This window comes from Dromaius novaehollandiae, chromosome 4 (assembly GCF_036370855.1).
Source record: "Dromaius novaehollandiae isolate bDroNov1 chromosome 4, bDroNov1.hap1, whole genome shotgun sequence".
Lineage (NCBI taxonomy): Eukaryota > Metazoa > Chordata > Aves > Casuariiformes > Dromaiidae > Dromaius > Dromaius novaehollandiae.
This window is the reverse complement of record NC_088101.1, coordinates 20652417-20666058: the sequence shown is the minus strand read 5'-3', so window position 1 is coordinate 20666058 and position 13642 is coordinate 20652417. Positions and strand designations below refer to the sequence as shown.

Below are 13642 nucleotides of genomic sequence, written 5' to 3'. Positions count from 1 at the left end.
TTTTTTCCACAGCATGTCGGTATATGTGTATCACACAGCTCACATCCCTCTTTTACAGATGGCTCTCCCAAAACAATTTGACAAGGGTTAAGTTGCTTGCATGCTGAGACCACTTGCTGTCCTGCGGACAAATATTCTTTTATTACTCTCCTCTACTGTATTCATACATTTTCCCCTGCCTTACACAAAGTTGATAAATTCTGAGGTTCACAGATTGCCTTTCCGTTCTGTATACTGCTCTACCTCAAGCAGTGGGATCACAATGAGTAACAAGGGCTCACAGGCCAAACACTAATTACTGATAAACAGAAAAATCAATCAACTTGCCTAAAAGCACACAGAGAAAACCCCATGAAAAGGCTGTGAAGGCAAACCAGCTTTCAGTGCTGTATAGGTACGCAACCTGTTTTTTTCCTCAACCTACCTCAGAGATTTGCCTCCTGAGTCCAGTATCTCAGACTGAGTGGGACACAGACTGATCACATGGAAAAGGTCTGCTCCACGAGATACCAGTAGCCTTTCAACCTATGAAACCACTTTAAATGGAATTCTGAACCTTTTACGTTTATCTGCTCTATAATTTCTATAAATACGTTAACTTAAAAAAAGTTAGAAACGCAGTCCAACAAAATTTTGGGAACATTAATTGTGTGAGTTTTGTTTGCACATCTCCATTAAAAGCAGCTGTGTAGTTAAATATCATCTATTTCTGGTCATGCCTTTCATTCAACTGACAAAGTCATTTTAGAACAATGTTCTGTTGCTGATAACAATGTTATTCTATAGACTTTACTGATAAGACTTTAAAAAGAGGATGACATTGCCTATTACAAGCAATATATCCAAAGAATTACAGATGACATTGTATCTGTTCACAGAATGCTACGCACATTTCTTTAAACTATCTTTAAGAATCTAGTCATCATCTAGGTATTTTTCAAAATCTTATTTTAATGAAACACATTTAGAAGATCATTTTAATGAAACACATTTTACCTTTGCTTGCACTGAAATAAAGTAGAAGTTTGCTGTACTGCACACTCCCCTTAAAGGAATCAAAGGCAGAAGACATTTTCGTCACAAAAGCAGTAAAACCACCTGCACTTCCAGTTGTCTATCTCATCCCTCTTTCATTTCCTCTGCCTGACTGTAGGCCACTTTATATCCCCCCCAGATGAAAAATAAAGCTAAACTATTCTCATCCTTTGAAATCAGGACTTAATTTTATGTACAGTCTTATGCATTGAACTTTCAAAGCACAGCCCTGTTGGCTAACAGAGGGTCGCCTTTTGCAGTGATGCCCTTCTAGCCAACTGGGCAGTATTATGCTACATGAGTTAGGTATTTTTTAAGTACATCATAGCTATGGTGAAGTCACCTATCTCCTTCTAAAGCCAAACTCCTCCGGATGAGAGGTGAGATGGTCAGTAAGTGATGACTGTCCTTATCAATGGGGAGCCTCGTAGCTATGCCCTCAACCAAGATCCAAGCACAAGAGTACTAAAACATTTTCAAACAAACCCAATGTCAGTCAGCAATGTTTTGTATATACTTTGTACAAAGCTTTTTACAAACTCTTTGTAAAACCAGAGTATTGCCTTCACTTCCACTACTACTCCTATACAGAAATGTCTGCAACAGATGGACCTCTGCTTCCTAAAAAGCTAATCACGAGTTATGGAGATCTACTAAAAGACAAAGACAATGAAGAAAAATCAAGAAGAGGTACAAGGATGAGAAATACATATTTTACAGGATGCAATAAAAATAGATGCAGGCTTACATTGCTCAGAGAGGATTTCCAAGAAGAGTGTAACGTTAGCATTGATTTAAATGGGAACAGGATCAGACTGATATTCAGAATTTTTACAAATCCCACCTTCTGCAGAAATTTCAAGGAAAATTACTTCCTTCCTTTACAGAAGAATGATCTCTGGTAAACTGTATACAGCACGTCGCAGTTTGGGACAGTTTTCTATTGTCATCTTTGTCTCCAGTCACAGAATACAAAAGATGGATAGATCTTATTTATTCATTATACCCCTACTTACAGTAAGCAGCCATTAGTTTTTATACAAAGTGTATTAACAATACAGCTTCACCCAACCTTCATTTTAAACAGTCTTCAGTTTCTCTTATTGTAGGTCCAGAGGACCTAATCAAACTTCAGGAAGGAAAGTTATCAAATGATTTCTGTAAAGAATGAAAAAAAAAAAATCCAAACATCCACAAGCTCACTGCAGAACAAACTAAATGAACTAAATAATGGGAAACACATTTACAATGTACTTTAATGGTAAGCCTATCCAATTTGTGATTTAAGAGGTCAAACTATTGGTTATTTTTGCATTCCTGGTAATTTAAGAAGAAGCAGGCTGGGAAACGTGCACTCGCAGGCCTTATAAAACTGCCTTCCTTATTTTGAATAATAGACATCTATTGTAAAAAGCTTACTAGTGGAAAAGCCCCCCTCCATGTTTACACGCTTTGGCTGGAGAGTCCGCTGCCCATGAGGCTCGCGATGAAGAATGAGCGTTTAAAGAGACAAAAGAAATCAGCCACAGAAAATCCCGCCACCCATGTCTCTGGAAAATACGAACTGCTCCAAGAGTTGGGACTGCACGAATTGCTGACGCCAGATGGTAACATTCCCCGTGAGAGCACTGCACCAAGATCTGGTGCTGAGAATGAGGGTTTTTCTCGAGAGCCTGAGGCTAAGCCGAATAATCAGGAAAAGAAGAGGAAGGAAAGGATGAGATGGGAACACAGCTACAGTGCTCGGCTGGTGCAGTCCCACAGACTTCTGCTCTGGTCGCACCTGACTCCAGCCAGCCCACCCACAGAAACCACCGGCCTGATTCTACCTGGGGCTAAGCCTATTTTATAAGACTTCAGGGCTGTTACGTTGACTTCAATGGATTACCTGCCTCACCGCAAAAAAGTAAACTGATGCAAATCACGACACATCTATAAAATACGTGGAATTTTAAAAAGTATAAGGTATAAGGTATCTGCTCAATTTCTTCCCCTGCTCAAGAAGCACTACCAAAATAACTCAGACAATAAGCAAGCATACAAGCTACGCTTTAAAAAGGTAGTTGCAAATCTTTAAAAAAAAAAAAAAAAAAAAAAAAACCCCAAACCTCCCTAGGCAAATTATTTGGCTGTTTTTAGGGAAAGGAAGTTGACTGAGGAAATCAGAGAGAAATTAACAGATTTTGTTCACTTTTCTATGGTCAGTTTAGGAACACAGCAAGAGTTTAATAATTTCACAAAGCGCTACCACAGCATTACCTTTTGGTGAATAGAGCTAGCTGGAACATTTCTAATTACATTTCATTTAGTCATTGCCTAATTGGACGTTGTTCATTTGAGGTTTTATTTTGCAGTATAGTTTTTTTAATATATACATAAGCTGGTGGTTTGGACACTAACTTGAGACATGGAAGAGTGAAATTCAGCTCCATGTGCTGCCTGTTTTGGGTTGATCCAGCTGCAGAAGAAACAATCTGCTTGCTACTAGCCTAAGCAGGCATTTGGAGACCAAAGCCTGTGCTGTAACCATTAGGCTTCAAAGAACCCATCCACTTTAAATTAAGACACTCAGATTGCAAATAGAAATCTACACATTTAAAGTCAATTTTGTTCTTCAAAAAATTAAGCCTGTGAATTAATTTCGTGTTTATTTTTGATTTTTAAGTCATTTCCAGGCCATGTCTTGAGATAATTTTAATGGCCAACAAAGCTGAAATTTGAACACAAGGTTTATTTTAATGAGCTCAGAATCATCCAGACTCCAAAATCATGTTAGCAATTCTGCCCACGATACCTAAGCCAGAACACAGCCCACATTTCCTGCCAGTGGTAAGAGAAGAGGCAAATAGTGGTAGCCCTTTACCCAAGCAAGTGCCAAGGCTGATTTTGCCTTCTGTGTGCTCTAAATCAGGACTGAAAAATATTTCTCAGCCAGTCACTTTTCACTTTCCTGCTTTAACCTTGACCCATACCCTCAACTACGGTCTCCCAGAAGATCTAGCTGTTTCTTCCAACCACAGAAGCTCATCTAATGTTACCTCTCCCTGCAGTGCTGGACTTGCTAAAAAAACAAATCAAACCAAAAACCACCTTGAATGCTGTCTTAGGTGGACTCACATGCTTGTCTGTGGGAACCGGCATGGGAGCATCTGCTTGAGTTGTGCTTCTTTTACTTCTGGTAGATTATACTGGGGCTAAGCCTGCCAGAGTAGAAAAAACCCGCAATGATATATCTGTTGCTTATGCAGAGGATGAATCAGGAATAACTCTTTCTTGACTCCTCCCTTTAAAGTTAATCAGAAAACTAAGTGAGAGGAGTTTCAAATTGCTGTGTATTATGAGGCACATGTTAATAAATTATCTAACGGCATAGAGGATGGCTGATAAGTAGCTAAGGTTTTTATTATGGTAATAGCTTTTTTTGTGTAGAGATGAGTATGCCAGTCTCAGATCTATTCAACCAAAAAAATTCCCAAAGTGGCAAAACAATCTGTCATGCCATAATGATGCTATATCATGCGATAGCAATTCCATAGAAACAAAATAACCTAAACAGATTATAAGCCTATAAATCCTTACACTACTGGTATCTGAGGCACATTTCTATGTTATGCCCAAAGTAGATCTATGCTACAAGTGAGTAAGAGCAAAATTGTGTTAAGGCAAAGACAAAAATGTACACCTGTAGCTGCTCAAGCAATAACATGCGAGTTGTTCTTGCAACAAAAGCCCACAACTGGGAAACAAGACTCTGGTCTGCCATTAACCTACTCTAGACTAACCTGTAATAGTTCCTATGTGAGACTCCAAAGGACAGAGAGACTTGATTTTTCCTCCTTCCTCCACGCAGTACTGGTCAGGCTGTGCCAAGTATCAGCGGGAAATGAGCAGAGGTTATACCTGTTATTTCCAACTGCAAGGAAAGTGGGCAGGAAGCAGAGACACCCGTGCTTTGTATCCGCTACTCATTCATCAGTAAAAAAGGCACAAAGCAAATGCATAAGCTGCTGCAAGACAGGCAGAAAAAAAGTACTCTCCATGCTTGTTCAGTGGAGAGCACCACTGTTTCGTGCTCTCTGTACACCTGATCCGTTTCAGCTCCCCTGATCCTGAAAAAATTTACAGCCTAACCCAGTACAACTTCAGTCAAGATAACTTTCTGCAGGCTGCATCTGCAAAAATGAAATTAGCAGCAATATATCCTTGCCTCAAAGGACTGCCCTGAGTCTTCATTAGTCAAGTCTGCGTGGGGCTAGAGATCACTGCATAGGAGTTCTGCACAAGTGCAAGGCATCAGGACGTTACATGCTGTAAAACTTTGTCAAGCTACAATTTTTGTGGTATCCTGGGAATTGCCATGGTCAGACTCAATTATGTCACTCTGTACTTTTGGTTACTAAGTAAAATGAACAAATAAAACCACTTCTATTTAGCAAGGTACGTAAGTTTTACTCGTCATTTTGCTCACTCATTACTTGCTGTCCTCATTAAAGATCAGAGAGCCATTCAGGCTGGAAAGGACTTTGGGAGGTCAGCCACCCAGTGCAACCTCCTGCTCAAAGCAGGCCCACCGCTGCCCAAGGCTTTCTCCAGTCTTGTTTCCTTCAGAAACCTCTTTGGGCAACCTGGCCCAATGCCTGACTGTCCTCCCAGTCACAACATTTTTGCTATGTCAGGTAGGAACCTCCCCCCCATTTCAATTTATGTCTGCTGTCGCTCACCCTCCTGCCATGCACCTCCTTAAGGAGCCTGACGGCATCTCCTCAGTAGCTTCCTTGCAGGCACCAGGGGTGCTGTGAGGCTCGGCAAGCCCAGCTCTCTCCACTGCTCCTCCCAGGGCACGTGCTCCAGTGCCCCGCTGACCACCTTGGTGGCCCTCTGCTGAACTCGCTCCAGTTTAACACCCTCTCTCTTGTCCTGGAGCCCCCAAAGGGGCCGCAGTACTCCAGATGTGGTCTAATGACTGCTGAGTCACGTTTTCTCTTTCATTCTTCTCTTGCAAAGCAATCTAACGTTTCCAACATAGATGGTCACTAGCTTCAAAGTGAGAATCACAGAGAACAGCAGCAAAAGAGTCTGGAAATATTTCAGCCCTCTAACGAACTTACTTCTGGAGAACAGTTTCAAAGTCAATAGGCTGAACTGCAGCAAGAGATTATTTGGAGTTAATAAACTGAAAAAAAATAAAACCCCACCCCTCTCTCCAAAGCCTGCTTCCTCTGTACACACAGCGGCACGCGCACAACGACAGGCGCTCCATGAGCGGTGGAGCCAGATGATGAACTGTCCTTCTACCACGTGCTTTTGGCCAACTCACGTGCACTTTGCCAAGTAGTCCTTATCAGCTAGAAGTACCTCTGCTGGTCCTGATCTCTGAGTAGCTTTAGTCGGTCGCCATTTTTAATATCCTGTCTGATTTATCGTTTTCCTCCAGGGCAAAGACTTCAACAATTGACTTTGGTTTTGGGCCTACGATCTGACATATGTTAAACATTACCTAATTTTCAGGTGTTGTGGGGTGTAAGAACTGTGCAAATAATTACTTTTTTGGATCTGTGACTGAAGTTATTTTTAATAAGATTGTTTGATTTCTCAGCATTTTGGAATATTTGTTTTCATTATGCTTGTAATACATTTCTGGCAACTGTGCACACCTTCCTGCATATGACAGGAAAATTACAAACGGCTTCATCATACAGAATGATTTATAAATCTGTTAATTAGAATCATGGATTACTTATTTCCATCCTAAAGCTTAGCTGAGTGACGTATTGGCACAGTGAAAAAAGGGAACAATCTAGACTGGAAATAGCAGTTACACTGTTTATTTAGTTTTAACATAAGCTGAAATTACATTCTTGTCTCTTCCTTGAACATAAATTTAGGACTAATCAGGGTGGGGGAAAATTGCGAATTGCAAAAAATCGAAAAAACCTAACTCCCATTGATTTAGGTACCCTTTACAATTCAGCCCTAGACTTCTTGCTCAGTATATGAGAGTACCTTTTAAATTATGTAAGATCCATTTATAAAAGGCATTTACAACTACAAGGGTAGCAAAGGTTTGCAGGAACATGTTGCCACACCGATACCTCTACATAGGGGTCCCCTCCCCTTGCTGAATTATAAATGCATACATTTGCATTTACACTGCATTTGCATTACAGATTTGCTGCCATTTAAATACAGCCATTAGTAGGAATAGAAAGAATATTCCTACCGTTCAGAGACTCTGTCTCTGTCCGCCCTCCTGTACTTGTCTGAGCTCAAATACAGCACTTTGCCCCTTCTCTGCCAGGCTGCCTGGGCATCAGCAGAGAAGTCGTCTGACGGTTCTGCTTTCGTTTCCTATGTCCAGGGGCATCCCAAAAGATCACTTTTAGGAAAACCCTACTCAGCAGCTTCCAAATGTTTCATGCAAACTCCAGAAGATTTTTAACAAGAATATATCCATCTAGAATCTGTGCATTGACTGAAATTTTCAGAGATTTTGCCAAATTTGAGGGAATTTTCACAACTGTCTATCTTTGGCAACAAGCAACCGCCCGGACAAATTTTTAGACATCTTGCAAAGATCTGGAAGCCCTCAAAGACTTCAGTGAGACAGCTGTATTGGTTATTTCAACAAATTCAGCAAATAATGCTTTTTCACCTTAATTCAATCTTGAAAAAGAATTGAATTAATTTTCCTGATATTTTCTTCTTGAGCAAGGCGGATGGAAGGGAAGAAAAGAAGAAAAGACAGGAACTTCAACTCAGAAATCTGAAGTTTAGTAAAGATTTTCTACTAAAAGTGTCTTCTAATAGGAAGTGTTAGGAAACATTAAGCAGAACAGGTTATTTCTGCTTTACCTCTACAAAACAAAATGGAGGAGCAGGAAACTGACCGTTTAGGCTCTTTGCATTTTTTTTTCCTCTTCTCAGATTCTGTTTCTTTCCTTCCCATGAGCCCTCAATACTTCCAGGATCCACAGAAATGCCATTTTCTTTGATGCATTAAATTGCATAGATGGCTGATACTGAAATACAACTTTAAAGCAATCATTTTCTCATCTGGTTATTGTCCTGTCAGCAGAACCTGGCTATGAACAGCCCACTTGAAAGGCCAGCACATCTCCCTACTACTGTTGACATTACACTAGGAATGTCAGGAGCAGAATTCTCTTGTATCATTTAAAATTGTCTACTTTATTTCCTGAAAACTAGGAACCAGGGAGGAATTTTGATCATCAAAAAGCAATTCAGCATGCCAACTAATGTGTTTTATTGCTTTACTAGGGACACACCTGGGAAGCACATTTTTCCTTAAGTTTTTTTTCAAGTTTTACATAAGCTAAGGCTTTATCTAGCACTAGTTTCGCAGGGCATATAATGAGTAAAATTTTAATGCAGAAGGTATTTTCTAGAGGCACATGAAGGAATAATATATTATGAACACTCTGTATTAGCTTCCAAGTGAAACAACATTATCCATTGGCATTTCAATTTTTTCTCGAAGCTATGAGAGCTAGCAAAGGGCTTCAAACATCCAAAAATAAGGCATCTGATCTGGCATTTGTGCAAACAGAGATTAGACGGTCAAGCCAAAAAATGTGTCAATCATATCACTAGAAGTACAGCAAGTTTACTTTTTAATTCACTGCACGCGAAATCTCTTTAGAGTGTGTTTCATATCATTGCTTCTCATCCCAATTACCAAAAATCCTTTCTTTCCCTATTCACTATAAGCATGAACGCTAAAAGCAAAACTGCAGCTGCTTGCCAAAGAATTTATTTCATTGTGGATATCAGCTCATAGTTTCAAAATTAATATTTACTTTGGCCTGCCTTAAGCTTTTGCTTTTATTTTTTCTCTGACCATTTAAGCCAGGCTTGTATGGAATCACCTCAAGACAGCATGCAATGCTGGTCTTAAACTGTAACCAAAAAACCCCATCAATGATAATTATGTTTGCCTTGTCAAATGCTTTCTTTTTTTCCATTTGTTTCTGTTTTTCCTAATCAATTCCTGGGAGCTCTTATGGTACAGTTGGTTGACAGCATCAGCTAGACATTAAAAAGTTAAAGCTAAGGAAAACTCCTTGACTGACAGTTACGGGGATGATTTTAAGATGTGTAGATTTTGTTTGTTTAATTCAATGGTGTGGGAAATCATCAACACCCAATAGGAGCACAAAAACATACAAAAACACAAAACATTCCTCTGGGTCTCTGAAATTGGAGTCTTGTCGTTTTTTTAATTCCACAGCCAACCGGACAGTCAGCACTCAGAAATTACTAGCAACATCAATGTGACAGGTTTCACGGCTTCTGCATATGACTTTCTTATTTTTAAAACCCTGACATCACCAATTTATCAACCTCAAATATGCCAGGCACCTGCTAATCCACCAAGTAACATCATAACTAAAATAACTGCCTTTCCCCCTCATTTCATTTAAAGATGTCAATTCATCTGATATTATTGTTGCATATAAATCTCCACAGAGTAGAAGAAACATTGGGTGAACCCAAAGACAGAGCTAGAAAGAAGCAGGTATAGCTACATATAGCATATGTCGGGTATTTGGTTAATTGGAATAAGATCTTTTGTTACCACACAAAGAAAGCATCTCTTCCCACACCATCATCAGAAACACTGAAGGTATCTAGTCACTAACCCTTTGCCCATCAGGTGGCATTTCCTGATGAGGGAGTGTTAATGCCTCTCACATTAGCACATGCAGCAATCGCCCATGAGTAACTGGCTACAAGAGGGTTAAAAACTAGTTTCTTTATGCATATGGTTCCTGTCTCAGCTGTGAGATCAGTTATAGGTCCCTGGCCAAAGATAACAGCTAAAATATAACAGCTGTTGGTGCTTCCACAGCCGAGGTGAAGTATTTCCTTTCATCCTCGCTAGTCACTGATAATGTCCCAATTCTCTATTCACTGGAAATGTCAAGGGCACGAGCAGGTTATTACAAAATGAAATGAATGAACTGTTTAAACTGAGCCCACGCCTGTGCGCAGTGTGCTGTTTCTCCATTTCTGAAAGATTAAAACTCAGAGTGGAGAGGACAAAGCTGCACTCGCAAAGGCAGTCGTTGGACACTGCAAGCTAGGGTCCTTTCTAGCAGGATACGACCAGGGAGGAGAAAATCAGCCGTCATGATCTAGGCCGGCGCGGCAATGCCATCAGTACAGGACGACTGTGCAAATACTTCCTACCTGTGCCTTTCGCGAATCATTGTTGGCCTGTCACTTTTTCAGTCCAAAGCACAAGCGTTTGAGTAAGTAACCATCCCAGGTGTACATAAATACTGTAAAAAGAACAAAATCAGCGTTACAGGATTTGTACCATCCTCAACAAAATTGAACATTCTATAAATTACTTAGAACTAATTCATATTTTGCATTTTCAAAGCCATTTGAATAGATTTTAACCTGAAGGATTGTGTGCTTTCTGTGGTTTAAAAGCAACCACTAACTGTCTACCTGTCTGAAACTTGGTCTACATTAAAACATTTTACCAGCAAAGTTAATGAGCTTAGGGACGTATTACGCCAGCAGGTAAATATACTGGTGATCACATCCCTTTTCAGCAGTGTGATTGAAATAACTTTTTAAGATACGGCACTGGCTACAGCAGCAAATGCTTGCTCCTGTGCAAAAAAAGGCCAAATACTCAATTTGCATGCATAAATATAGTCGCACATCAGGGGAGTTGGGATTTACACAGCTATACAAATTTGGAGAGCGACTTCTATGCTGCTTTCCTGCACAGATGTTTGTGCAAGGCCATCTAGTCCTCCTGTAAAAGGAACCAAATCTAAACTCATCACATTGCTACAGAATTAAGAAAAAAAAGTCAAGCGTTGGATGTCCCACAGTAAAAGCACGGAATGGATATGCATGCTTCTGTAGTAACAATATGCTGGGAAAATGTTTTTTTCAGTGATTTCATGCATGCAGATTTACAGTACGATCATCCAGAGCTGCTATCCCAGGAATCAGGATGACATGAGAACAGTTGAGATAAATAACGTTGCAATAAAAATCATTTAAAGAGCAAAGGAAGAGAGAGACTAAATAGTACACTGACATGAGTAGAAACTAACAGGTTTTGGTGTTTATTTTCCATGTATAAATAAAAGTATATTTTTAAAAGAAATACAAACACTACAAAGCTTGGATTTCAGCCTAAGGGTGTTTCCACCCTGAAATGAACTTGCCCCAAAACCACAGTGGCACGCTATGATGCAACCGTGATGTGCACAGTTCTGGATTTCTCAATACCATCTGGCCACAGATTTTGTAAGAATCTCTGGCTCTATTTTGTTAAAACGTTCATACTGATTTGTTCACCTGAAGTAACAGAGAAAACTTGTATATCCAAATAAAATAAAAGGACCATGAAAGTCGCATTAAAAAAAAAACAGGGAATGCTAACATTCAGTAAAATTAATGAAGCCATATGCTGTAGTCAGTGTAACATCATGCTTGTTGTAAGGACTGTGTGGGCTATAGATCAAGATGGCTTTGTCTGAGTATTCGTCATCCTTTTGCTTTAAGTTGGGACCACCTTTGTACAGAAGCTACAGCTACCATAAAACGCATAAAACGTACCTTTCTACTCTGGTCACTGACTCACAAAGACCAACATTTCCAATGCAAAACCATTCATTCAGCCTTAAAACTCTTTCTCACAGAAGTTTGTTTTTCCAACTAATGGATATATTCCTGCAAAAACTATCAGCTTTCCATGGGAAAATACCGATAGGTCAGTGAAAAGCATAACGAATGAAAACCTAGAAGCAAATTCATATTGGTAAAATATTAATTTTGTTCATATGAACATTAACTACACCTTGTGGAAGTTACCAACCATGTTCTCCTCTCTAGGCTGGGCTGCATCTCTCACAATAGCTCTGTTCTCCTCACCGAGAGGGAGGCGGTGATTTATTGTGAATACAGTAGTACAACCAGGAAACCCAATCCATAGAGAATGACAGCACGAGACAGCCAAAATACATTTTGCCATTTGTGAACTGGGCATTATTTCAGAACAGTATGTTAGTCAAAATATGAAATATTCTGCAGTTGTTACTTTATTTTTCTCTTTTGGCCATAAAATGACAAACATAATTTTCTGGACAGTCTGAATTACTTTTTATAGTTCTAGATTGACTGCACTGGAGGCCAGGATGTGTGAGAGGAACGAAATTTTAATTCTGAAGAGTAAAATTGCACCATTCTTTAAGGGAAAGATTACCTTCCAAGTTATTCATTAGAATTTAATCTGCAGGACAGGAAATCCTTTTCAAAACTCAGATTTTCTTAGAATCATATTGAAGAAAAAGGAGGAGGAGAAATGAAATAGAAGTGAGTACTAATGTCAAAGGCTAAAGATCATATCAAAAGCAACTAGGATCGAAAAGATTTCTTCTTCTTCAATATTAAGCCACCAGCTAGGAGAGAAAAAGTTGCAAGCCATTTATGGTTATAAAGAAGTACTTTCAAGCAAAATCTGTATTTGAACGGCTGCACTGAGGTTTACCTGAACCTACAGGAGAAACTTAGCTCAGACGAACAAACTTCAGCTACTCATTTCTATGATTTTTAGCTAAGATGCCCAGTAACATAAAAAGTTTACATTGCTACTTAATCCTTTACTAGAGCAAGGCAAAATAACACCCTTGTAGCTGGAACAGTGCTATAAAAGAGGCCATGCATGCTGTTATATGCCATACGTAATTACTGTGTCATTAGGATATTTTATTGATACTATCCAGAAATTAAAAAGGGAACAGTATCCAGAAATTACTCAGAGGAGATGACAACGACTTGGCATTTTGCCTTCTAACCAGCTAACCAAAGCTGAAGAACTTGAATGCCTGCAAGTCTGGACTTGGTCTCTGACGTGGTAGAAGTTTTAGACTGAAAGGAACATTGAACCAACTTTTGGGCCATTTTGTAAACAGGTATTTTCTACTGATTAAATACATGCCCAATAATTGTACTAGAATATTGTAGTACATTGCATCCTTGCATACACCAAACAACGTTGTACCTAATATTTCATCAGTAGCAATGAACTGACGGGCATAATAGCAAAGCCTTAAATTTTAAGGATCTTTCTGTGTTGTCAATGACACCTCCTTTGTTCCCCCTAAATGCCAATTTGTTTGAGTTGGATTTCATAGCGTCATTAGACTCACTGAACATATTTAAATGTGGTCCTCGCTGCCCTATGGAAACCTTAAGTAAAACCATACTTTTTCCAAAACTGAGAAAACAACTGGAGATCGTCTAAATTTATTTTTGATAGAGGTCTGCTGTGGCAGACAGAGATGAACACTTTGGCTTTTTTTTTTTTTTTTTTTTTTTTAAAGTAACATGTGTAAAATGTATTATTTCATAAAATATATGTTTATTATGCAGTTATCTCAGCCTGAAGGCTTATAGCTTTCCAGCATGTATAAAACAGTACATAACTATAACCCACAGAGACTCTGGGTTTATTTAAGTCCCTTGACTCTAAGCAAAAATACCAAAATAGCAGAAAGTAAATAGAAGGCTGCTTGAATATAGTAGCCTTAAAAATAAACAAACAAGCCACATAGTT

The 13642-nt window shown here is 39.2% G+C and overlaps 1 long non-coding RNA gene across 1 annotated transcript in view; it reads right to left on the bottom strand.

Moving 5' to 3' along the window:
- Positions 1–10333, bottom strand: part of LOC112988340 (uncharacterized) — a 99401-nt gene extending 89068 nt beyond the window's left edge. Inside the window, exon 1 of the long non-coding RNA XR_010388914.1 lies at positions 10246–10333. This is a non-coding gene — a long non-coding RNA (uncharacterized LOC112988340). The remainder of the gene's footprint in view (positions 1–10245) is intronic.
- Between the last annotated feature and the right edge of the window lie 3309 nt (positions 10334–13642).